We start from the raw sequence: 12,451 nt of genomic DNA on the forward strand, positions 1-12,451 counted from the left end.
AGGTGTAGTTTCTATAATCCCTTAGTGCTCAGGAGTCATGTGGCCAGAAGTCACAAAATTTGTGAATTCCCCATTGCTCCTGTAGATAACATCACAATTGCAGAACTTAGAATTGTGTTTTTGAGATGTTTTTCAGATTTTTGTGTTCTGACAACTGACTCATCCCATCCAGACTCATGACTTACTACTCAACCCATCTGGTCCTGTGGCCCCCATCCTCCAACACAGCAGTGGACTCAGCCCACAAGGACCATTTGCCACACTGCTATGATTGCATCCCCAACCAATCAGCAGCACCCATTTTCTAGACCCCTGCCCATCAAACTATACTTGAAAAACCCCAACCTCTGAGTCTTTGGGGAGGTTGATTTGAGTAATAATTCATCTATTAGCATGGGTAGCCTAGCATTAATTAAACTCTTTCTTTACTGTAGTACTAAGGTCTCAGTAAATTGGTTTTGTCTGTGCAGCAGGCAGAATGAACCCATCAGGCAATTACACTAAGAACAGGAGCTTTGATGGAAGTCAGAGAGCAGGGTTTCAGTAGCGGCCCACCTCTAAACCTCAGTTTCTTTATCTATACAATGAATATGGGCCTGCCCCTAAATGTCAGTTTCTTTATAAAGTGGGTGTGGTGGCTCACACCTGTAATCCCAGCAGTTTTAGAGGTTAAGGCAGGAGGATTGCTTGAGTCCGGAAATTTGAGATGAGCCTGGGCAACATGGCAAAATCCTGTCTCTACAAAAAAACTAAAAAATAAACATTAACCTGGGCATGGTGGTGTGTGCCTGTGGTCCAAGCTACTCTAAGCTACTGAGTACCCAAGGTAGGAGGATCCCTTGAGCCCAGAAGGTTGAGGCTACAGTGAGCTGTGTTCATGCCATGCATTCCAGCCTGAGTGACAGTGAGATCCTGTCTAAAAAAAAAAAAAAAAAAAAAAGAGTTTAATCAGTATATCATATTCTTAAATTTTTTGGTAAAGATCAAGTTAAAAAAAAATGTATGTAACCTGCACACCAAAAAGCCTGGTATACGCGTTGGGTCCCTTTCTTCCTTCTTGATATAACACTTGAATACATGCAGCCACTTCTGATTTGATGAAGAAATCAATCTTGGATTTCATTATGTGTGGTGAGAATCACTCACCCCTCTAAAAAAAAAAAAAAAAAAAGATAAAACAAACAAACAAAACCCAGAGATGTTATGGGCTTAATTGCATTCCTTCCAAATTCATATGTTGAAGCACTGATCAACAATGCTTGAAAATGTTAAAATGTGACTATACTTGTAAATAGGACCTTTCAAGAGGCAATTATATTCAAATGAGGCACTTAGGATGGGCCATAATTCAATACTGATATCCTTATCAGTAAATTGAATTAAATCAGAGGAAATTGACAGCCTGGGCAAGACAATGAGATGCTGTTTTTACAAAATTTTTTTAAAAAATTAGCCAGGCATGGTGGCACTTGCCTACAGTCCCAGCTACTTGGGAGGCTGAGGTGGGAGGATCTCTTGAGCCCAGGAACTCAAGGCAGCAGTGAACTATGATCATGCCAACGCATTCCAGTCTGGGAGATAAAGTGAGACTTTGTCTCAAATTAAATAAATAAATATAAAAATAAAAGGAAACTGAGACACACATTGAGAGGCACCAGGGGCATGCACAACCACAGAGCAAAGACCATATGAAGCCATCTGCAAGCCAAAAAGAAAGGCCTCAGAAGAAACCAACTCTGCCAATATCTTAGTCTTGGACATCAGGCCTCCAGGACTGTGAGAAATACATTTTCCTTCTTTAAGTCATCCAGTCTGTGGTATTTTTTTTTATGGCAGCACTAACAAACTAATACAAGGAGTTTCCCTAACTTCAAGGGGCCAGATTGTCCAAGCACAGCCTGTGATTGACTAATCTGTTTCACCAATGCTGTGTTGGGGGCACAGGGTTCTAGAAGTTTACCATATAAATTTCACATACAATCTCAGAGGCCTGCTTTTCTTTTGCCCAGAAGACTGTATTTTTGTGAAGTGAATATCTGAATATCTGTGTGATCCATTTTTTGCATATGCCAGTGGTTTAGAAATGTACAATGAGTGAAGCCAAGCATAGAATGTGTTACCAAGGAAAAGTGGATACATGTTATTGATGAACAAATGGATGGAAATGGAAGGAAGTACCCATACTTTCATTCAGCACAAGGTGTCTCCTATCTATGATTCTTTATAAGGTCTTGATATGGTTTGGTTGTGTCCCCACCCCAATCTTGAATTGTAGTTCCCATAATCCCCACGTATCATGGGAGGGACCTGGTGGGAGGTAATTTAGTCATGGAGTGGTTTCCCCCATGCTATTCTCATGATGGTAAGTTCTCACAAGATCTAATGGTTTTATAAGTGGCTTCTCCCTTTGCTTGGCTCTCATTCTTCTCTCTTCTGCTGTCTTGTGAAGAAAAACATGTTTGCTTCCCCTTCTGCCGTGATTGTAAGTTTCCTGAGGCTTCCCAAGTCCTGCAGAAATGTGAGTCAAATAAACCTCTTTCCTTTATAAATTACCAAGTCTCAGTTATGTCCTTATAGCAGCGTGAGAATGGACTAATACAGTAAATTGGTACTGAGAGTGGGGTGCTGCTATAAAGCTTCTACCCAAAAATGTAGAAGTGACTTTGGAACTGGGTAACAAGCAGAGGTTGGAAAAGTTCGGAGGGCTCAGAAGAAGACAGGAAAATGTTGCCAAGCTTGGAACTTCCTAGAGACTTGTAGGGCTCAGAAGACAGGAAGATATGGGAAATTTTGGAACTTCCTAGACACTTGTTGAATGGCTTGGGCCAAAATGCTGATAGTGATATGGACAAAGGTGGTATTATATGGAGATGAGGAACTTGTTGGAAACTGAAGTAAAAGTCACTCTTGCTATGCAAAGAGACTGGTAGCATTTTGCCCCTGCCCAAGAGATCTATGGAACTTTGAACTTGAGAGAGATGACTTGGGCTATCTGGTAGAGGAAATTTCTAAGTGGCAAAGCATTCAAGAGGAAGCAGAACATAAAAGTTTGGAAAATTTGTAGCCTGATGATGTGATAGAGAAGAAAAACCCATTTTCTGGGGAGAAACTCAAGCCTACTGCAGAAATTTGCCTAAGTAACGAGAAGTCAATTGTTAATTACCGAAACAATGGAGAAAATGTCTTCAGGACGTGTCAGAGACTTGCACGGCAGACCCTCCCATCACAGGCCTGAAGGCCTAGGAGGGAAAAATGGTTCATTGGCTGGGCCCAGAGCTCCCCTGCTCTTGGCAGCCTCAGTATGTGGTGCCCTGTATCTCAGCTGCTTCAGCTCCAGCCATGGCTAAAATGGGCCAAATGTACAGCTCAGGCCATTGCTTCATAGGGTGCAAGCCCCAAGCCTCTGTGGCTTACATGTGGTGTTGGGCCTGTGGGTACACAGAAGTCAAGAATGGAAGTTTGGGAATCTCTGCCTAGATTTCAGAGAATATATGAAAACATCTGATATTCAGGCAGAAGATTGATGCAGGGATGGAACCCTCATGGAGGACCTCTGCTAGGGCAGTGCTGAAGGAAAATTTGGGGTGCTAGCCCCCACATAGAGTCCCCACTGGGGTACTGCCTGGTGGAGCTGTGAGAAGAGGGCCACCATTCTCCAGACTACAGAATGGTAGATCCACTGACAGCTTGTGCCATACACCTGGAAAAGCCACAGAAACTCAATGCTAGCCCATGAAAGCAGCTGGGAGTGGGGCTGTATCCTGCAAATTTGTAGGTGTGGAGCTGCCCAAGGCTGTGGGAGCCCACCTCTTGCATCAGTATGACCTGGGTGTGGGAAATGAAGTCAAAGGAGATCATTTTGGAACTTTAAGGTTTAATGCCTGCCCTGTCGGACTTTGGACTTGCACAGTCCTATAACCCCTTTGTTTTGGACAATTTATTCCATTTGGAATGGGTGTATTTACTCAATGCTTGTACCCCCATTGTATCTAGGAAGTAACTAGCTTTTGATTTTACAGGCTCATAGTTGGAAGGGATTTGCCTTGTCTCACATGAGACTTTGGATTTGGACTTTTTAGTTAATGCTAGAATGAGTTAAGATTTTGGGGGACTGTTGGAAGGGCTTGTGTTTTGAAATGTGAGGACATGAGATTTGGGAGAGGCTAGGGTGGAAGGATATGATTTGGCTGTGTCTCCAACCAAATCTCATCTGAAATTGTAGTTCCCATGATCTCCACATGTCATGGGAGGGACTCAATGGGAGGTAATTGAATCATGAGGGTGGTTTTTCCAATGCTATTCTTATGATAGTAAGTTTTCATGAGATCTGATGGTTTTATAAGGTGGTTCCCCCTTAGCTTGGCTCTCATTCTTCTCTCTCCTGCCACCTTGTGAAGAAGGACATGTTTGTTTCCCCTTCCACCATGATTGCAAATTTCCTGAGGCCTCCCCAGCCCTGCAGAACTGTGAGTGAATTAAACCTCTTTCTTTTATAAATTACCCAGTCTTTAGTATGTCCTTGTAGCAGCATGAGAATGAACTAATACAGGTCTTATATTAATGCTTTATTTGTTGAAAACGTTCATACTTTATTACCTTCCAAGAAGAAATGTATTTTGACTTCTACATTTGTATGAAAGCCCCTAGGCATCTAGGCTTTCACAAGATGCAATACAAAAAACCAAGCAAGCTACTTTAAAACAATGGCTAGTGACAAAACACATAGGGAGAACAGAACAACTTAGTCTGTGAAATTAGGATTGTTTAGAATGTATAAAGGTCACCAGTGGAACAAGTCTCCAGAGTAGTAGCAGGAAAGAAAAACACACATACACAAAGTAAGTTATCAAAGAAGACACCAAAGATATTATACAAATTCTCAATTGTTATTGTTTTTGCCTAATATTGAGCAGATCTATTAATAGGCACCCAAGCTATAACCATAATTTAGTTATATTTCTAACACTTCATCTTCTTGATGTCTCTTTGCACATGCCATTTCCTCTGCCAGGAATGCCCTCCTTGTCATTGCTCCCTAGGCAACCTCTCATTTCTTCGAGATCCAGATCTCTGTCACGTTCTCTGTGGCACATTTCCTGACTCTTTCAGACAGCTCTGTCATTCCCTGAGCCACACCTTCTATCCCTCTTGTTAGCAAATCACTGTGTACACCTTTACCATGATCCTTAGCACACACTGTGCCATGACTCCATGTGTTAATATGACCATTTTCCCCAGCAGATCAGGAAACACTTGAGAGTGCGGACTCTATTTTTATTTCCTCGCTGCCTCACTCTGCACCTGTAGAATGAATACAGACATTCAATGTAAGTTTGAAAACAGTCATTTTCAAATATATATGGAAGTATATATTTCAAATATAACATATATGTATATAAATCTGTATATATAATATATAATATAATATATAATAATATATACACACATATAGCCTTAGTATATTCTGAGAGTTGAAAAAATTCAAATTTTGAAGAATGATAGCAAGCAAAATGGGAGCTATCATGGAGGCCTCCTTTCCCCCAGAAGTAGCATTGCCAACTGACCATCTTTCTCATGGTCTTTCTAATTATTTACCTGCAAATAGATGTGCATACATCTTTCTTCTTTCTTAGGTAACTGGTATTTTACTAAACCTACTGAAGCTACAACATTCTTTTTTCACTTAACAATATTCATGTAGCTATTTTCACTTCAGTAGCTCACTTTTATCAGTAACAGGCGTGTTTAAATAACCACTTACCCATTAATGGCCATTTAAGTTCTTAGCTCTTTTTATTTGTTTGCATGCTTGGTTTTGCTAGCACAGCTAATGAAACAGTAATCATCTTTGTACCTATAGCTTTGAGCACATGTGCTGGCATCCATTAAAAGTAGATCACCAGAAATGAAATTTTTCCAACAAAGGAGATGTACATTTAAAATACAAGTAGATACTTACAATTTTTTTTCCAAAGAGGTTTCATTAATTTAGACTGTACTTGAGGGTATGAGAATGCTCTTTTCAATGAATTCTAAGCATTACTTAACATCAGCAATCTTTGAATTTGGGCAAAACAGCCCAAAATAGGAAATATTATGTCATTAAGCCTTTTATTTTCCTAATAATTAGTGAGAGTGAATCTAATTTCTAATGTCTATTTAGCATTTATATTTCTTTTGGAATTGTATTTTTAATATTTTTGTCCTTTTTTTTTTCTTTTTTTTTAGACAGAGTTTTGCTCTTGTTGCCCAGGCTGGAGTGCAATGGCATGATCTCAGCTCACTGCAACCTCCGATCCCAGGTTCAAGCGATTCTCCTGCCTCAGCCTCCCTAGTAGCTGGGATTACAGGCATGCGCCACCATGCCTGGCTAATTTTGTATTTTTAGTAGAGATTGGGTTACTCCATGTTGGTCAGGCTGGTCTTGAACTCCCCACCTCAGGTGATCTGCCTGCCTCGGCCTCCCAAAGTGCTGGTATTACAGGCATGAGCCACTGCGCCAGGCCATTTTTGTCCATTAAAAATCTGATCACTTAACAATTTTTAGTATATTTTTAGGGGCTCCTTACATAGTTTGATATTAACGTTTTTTGTTAGATGAGTTATAGATGTTTTCTCCCAAGCATCACTTGAGTTTTTACATTTGAATAATGTCTTATAAAAGTTTTAAAAAATGTATTTTTTAACATAAGATCAGATGTATTAGTTCATTTCTTCTACTTTCTGGAATTTTAAAATATAGCTTAGAAAGTCTTACAATATCTCAAGTTATAAAAATATTATCCTATATTTTATTTATGTTTCATAGCTTAACTTTTTTACATTTAACTTTTTTTGTTTTTTGTTTTTCAGTGTTTATTTCTATATTATTTGATATGGAGGGGGTCTAATTTAACAGTTCTCTAAATGAATAAACCATTGTCACAAACCATCAATTACATTGCCCTTATCTTTCCCTTACTGATTTGAGATACACCAGTTTTCATACATTAAGAACATACATATATAGGTGAATTTCCATACCCTATTCTATTACATTCATCTATTTCTTTATGTCTGCCCCAAATCAACAATGTTTTAATTACTTTAACTTTATAGAATCTTGAAGTCTTCTTCTGTTCTTTTTAAAAATGCTTTTAGTATTAAAGATTTATCTTTCCATGTGAACTTTAGAATTAGTTTGTCAAGTTTTATTTTAAAAAATCAAAGTAAGATTTTATTTAAAATTCCATGAATTATGGAGTGAGTTGAGGAGTATCAATTTATTTATGAAACTGAAATTTCCCATTTAGAAACATGGCATAATGTCTCTATTTGATTTGGGGTAAATCATTTAATTTATCTGCACATTAGTTTCCTCATCTATGAAATGGGAATAGTAACAGTATTGACTCAAAGGATTGCTATAGAATGAGGATGAAATTAGATAATATAAGGAAAGGCTGAGGTACATTACCTGATATTTAGTAAGTGCTAGTAAATAATAATTTTTATTATTACTGTAATTATTAATCAATTAGACTACTCTGTTTTCTATTACTATTTTATAATTTTCTTAATATATATGGATAGGTCTTATATATTATCTATTAGATTTAAATTCAGGTATTTTATATTTTCTAATTGATATTGTGACTGTATGCATTCATTTTAAAAGGTGATATCATAACTGGGAGTGTTTACTAACTCTTACTACTTTTACTGGTTTTCCAGTGAATTTCTTAGATTTTAAAATGAAAAATCATTGTATCTACAAATGCTTTCCAAAACGTATGCTTCAGATTTTACTTGTCTCATTGAATTAGCAATGGTCATGGACTCAAATCTCTCTCAAGGCCAATTAACATCAATGAGCGAATTAGGAGCTGAGCCAAAAGGAAGAAAGTGGTGAGAACTTGTTGTAAACTGGGGAATGCATTCCCTGTCTAAAGATATAACAATATGTTGAAGAGGCCAAGCAGAACAGATCCACAGGCTATGTTTGGTCCAAGGAATGCCATTTTTTTGTCTCCTGATTTACAAAGTCATCACACTAGAGTAGTTATTCTCAAAGTGTAAACTGGATAATTCCTGGGAGTTCTCAACAGACTTTTAAGGTCAAAACTATTCTCCTAATAATATTAAAACATTATTTGCTTTTTTACTTGGTCAATATTTACACCAAAAAACAATTGGTTTTTTAGTATAAATCAAGGCAATGGCTCTAAACTCCTAGCACCCATTGCATTTTTTATTGCCACACGCACACAGAGTGAAGAAAATGGCCAGTTTCATTTAAATATATTCTTGATGAAGCAATAAAAATTACAGATTTTATTAAATCTCAACCCTTGAGTACACCCCTTTTAATATCCTATGTGAAGAATTAGGAGTATGCATAAAGCACCTCTGCTGCTTAACTGAGAATAATGATTGTCTTGAGGAAAAGCACTTATGCAGTTGTTTGATTTACAAGCTGAACTAGCTCCTTTTTTTTTTAAATGAAACACCATTTTTCCTTGAAAAGGGGCAGCAGAGAAACTATGGTGATTGGGACTTGTGTGTTTGCAGAAACTTTTTCAAAAGTGAACAAATTGAGCCTTTACATTAAGGAAAACATCTGATAGCACTTGCTACCAATGATAAAATTCAAGCTTTTAAACAAAAATTAGAATTTTGGAAACCTTCTAACCAACACAAGGAGCTTCCTGATACTAAAAGATTTTTTCTATGTGATCAGTGGTGATATTAATGAATTTTTTTGACATTGTATCATGAAATAAGTCAGCGTTTAGATCTGCGTTACTCAGTGACTCAATATTTTCCATAAGACTAGTGAACAATGTTACAAAACCATGCATAGGCAAAGGATTCATTCAAAGTGAAATATAGACCAATAGATTATAACAGAATGTCAAAAGTTCACTGACAAGGTTTCAGATCCCACATTGCAACTAATCTTTAAGAACCTATAGGTTGTTGAATTTTAGTGTAGTATCAAAGAATATTTACAATCATCCAAAAAGACTTCCCCATTCCAACTACATATCTGTGTGAAGCTAGATTTTCTTCATTTACTTCATCTAAAACATTGCAATGCAATAGATAACAATGCAGAAACCAATATGAGGGTCCATTATCGTACTTGAAGCCAGACTTCACAAAATGTTTCACAATAAAAAATGTAAATGAAACTTTTTTCACTATTTTTTGAAAAACACAGTTATTTGTGATAAAATTGCTGTTTATATTAACTGAAAATCATGTCTGTAAAATCACCCATGTGATTTTATTGTTTTTAATGTATTAATGAATATTTTAAAAATCTGTTTTAATTTCTAATATAGTAAATAACAGTAAAAATAAACCATATAAACAAAAGCTCTTGGGCATTCTCAATAATTTTGAATGTAAAGAGTTCTGAAACCAAAACATTTGATAACTGTTACACTAGACTTAGTTTACAGAGGTATTTATATTTTTAAAAGATAATTGCTTTTAAAATCTTTTTTGTTGCTATTCTAGGGATGCATTGTATTTGACTGAAAAACTGTTATGAAAATTCATGTCCCATTTATATTAAAGGAAAATTAAAACAAAAGATCAGCCAGACATGACGGCAGGAACCTATAGTCAGAGCTACTTGGAAGTCTGAGGTGGGAGGATCACTTGAGACACGGAGGTAGAGGCTGCAGTGAACCACGATCATACCACTGCACTCCAGCCTGGGCAACAGAGTGGACAAAGTGAGACCTTGTTTAAAAAAAAACAACAACAAAAAATCATATTTTTGTTACTTTCTAGCTTTCAAAATATGTTAATACAAAAATAAGAAACTCTAGGCTGACCTTTATTTTTAAAAACATAAAACATATTTATAATGTAAAATCTGTGAAAACTTTAACATCAAGAAAATGATTTTGTATTACTACATGAACACACAACTTTTACTATTATTTCATTAAAGAGAAGGAAAGAACCAGATGAATCAGGCATGGGTTGTATGGCAATAGATAGGAAAGTCTTCCTATGTAGGCCACACACCAAGAACAAATGTCACTCCTTATATAGTGTAATTTGTAGAGCAGAGAGCAGTCTTCCAATCCTAAATACTCTCCTTTTTACTTGGGTATGTGTGTGCGTGCATGTATGTTTGATGGAGGGAATCCAGAAAGTGATATGTAAGTGAATTTTGCATCACAGAATAGATAACATGAGATATTAATTGAACACTACACATTGATATCAATGAATACCTTAATTAGTTACCTGCTAAGAAAGGAAGATAATAATGTTGTACTTTTCCTTAGTTCAGCTAAAGACAGGGTTCTTTGTCCCATGGCCATGAAAATTCAGGCTCACAGACATTTGAATGGTGAGTAAGACTGGGTTTTATTGGGTGAAAAGGAAAAAAAGGGGGAAACAGGACTCTGGCAAGGCCAGAGTTCCCTGCTAGAGCACTTCCCACTCACAGCTTGAATCCCAGGTTCCACACAGGAAGAGGAGGGGCCAGGCTCCTCCCTGCTCCACAGTGGTGCGCAGGCCCACCGACGCTGGGAGTTTTTCTGGGGACCCCGTCTGACCTGGTTGTCTCAATAAGAGAGTTACTGCAAAGAGAAAGTTGTAGAGGAGAAAAGTAAATACATGGGAGCTGACTGCAACACTAAAAGAGTGCAATTGTTACTCTTTGGCCATTTGTCTAGGGCCTCTCCTTTTTCCTTTGCTTATGTTGGTCTTTTAAACTGCATCCACTGACTCAGGATATCAGGAGGTGCCTACTAAGGCTGGGAGTCAAGTGTGTTTTCTGGCCCCATTAGCCCCTGCCCTACTACTGGACACAGCCGCTTTCAAGATATGGGCTTTCATAGGTGCCCTGGCCAAGAAACTGCCACTCGTAGTACCGCAACTTACTAAGGAAAAATATGCTCTTCCCTTTTGCTTGAATCTGTAAATCCTGTCACCAGCACAATGCATTTTTAATAGTAATAAGAGTCAAAGCAAAGGGAAAGTTCAGTGGGTAAAAGGTCTCTGACAAGTCTCCTGCTTCTGATGTAACCCTAGCTTCCTGTGAAGAAATATTATTCTCTCAAATAAAAAACATCAAAAGCACAGATTTTCAGAAACAGGTATTTTTCTACACTTTGGCAATTTAACGTGGTCTAAAGACTATTAAGAAGAATTTTACTAACTATATCCTGGATTACAGAGAACTCAGACCTGAGAAGAAAAATACCATTACTGAATATTTTAAAAGTCATAGTACTTCAGCTTATTCACCCTGAAATAATTTTGACTGGTTTATTTAATATAACCAAATAACTCATTGTAAATTGGGCTATAAATGTATTGATACAAAATTAAATTTTCACCAAAGTTTTCCTTCAGTGAAATGTAATAGAATGTAATATTGATAAAACTTTATAAATATATGTTGGTAATAATACTTTTGGAATTATATGCCACCGTTTTGTTAATGAATTGAAATAATTTTATCTTTTGGGTGGCAGTTATAATATGCTCAAGAGACATTTAAATTCATTCAAGTGTTTAAAATTATTTGATATCTTCCCTTAGGTATCACCAAGCTTAATATTAAGAACTAAAGTGAAATGAAATTGTATTACATCTAAATTTATAGACAATTTCTTTTCTCAGCATAATTGAGCAGAAAAAGTAAAATTTGAGATTAGGAACTTTCCTGCATACTTTACAAAATTTAGAAAAATGACTGACATTTTGCAAATTTCAAGGTTTACTAAATTGACCAGAATTTTTACTGGAATGTTAAGCTAGCCTATCATTAGAAAGTATACCTATTATGTGCTTTTTTAAAAAGTAGTCAGAAAGAAAACATTTAGAATAAATATTTTAGGCACTGTCATAATATGTAAAAATGTAATCTGGAAGATGCTCTACAAAGTAAAATTTTATAGTGACTCATTATTACTGTTCTACAGTAACATTTTCTAAATAAAGGACTATTTTGAAGTGAGAATCTACTTCACAAGAGAGAAAATCAAAAGCTTCTGGACTTAGGAAAGCACATTTAGTCAATATGATAATCTTCTGTTGTGCAGCTCTTGGAGGTCACTCAGCAGATCTGTCATGACAACCCAAGGAGCATTCCAGAATTTGGCTGTCAACCAGCCATCAGCAGTTTAGAATATTCCTGACAGGGAGCACTGACTGTAAAATCATCTCCACATTTTCATCAATGATATCCCTAACTGTTAAAGTTTGAGGTGCATTATAAAAAGCACTGGGAAGTCCCAGACAGACTAAGATGCATCATTCACTCTACCTAGAGGATGCAAGTTGTCGTGAAAAAGTTCACCATGTGTCCAAGGATTTCAGTTCAAGTCTCGGCGTGGCTGTCAACTAACTACATGGCTCTGGAAGAGTCTTACCTCTCTGGTTTCTTCACATGCCTCATCCAGGAGTAAGAGATTGGGCCAATGGACCCAGGACATTT

The 12,451-nt window shown here is 37.0% G+C and overlaps 1 long non-coding RNA gene across 2 annotated transcripts in view; it reads left to right on the top strand.

Annotated features, from left to right (window-relative positions):
- Window positions 1-12,451, top strand: part of LOC103890979 (uncharacterized) — a 198,478-nt gene that overhangs the window by 31,246 nt on the left and 154,781 nt on the right. The gene's annotated exons all lie outside the window — the stretch shown is intronic.

This window comes from Pongo abelii, chromosome 5, assembly GCF_028885655.2.
Source record: "Pongo abelii isolate AG06213 chromosome 5, NHGRI_mPonAbe1-v2.0_pri, whole genome shotgun sequence".
Taxonomy (NCBI): domain Eukaryota; kingdom Metazoa; phylum Chordata; class Mammalia; order Primates; family Hominidae; genus Pongo; species Pongo abelii.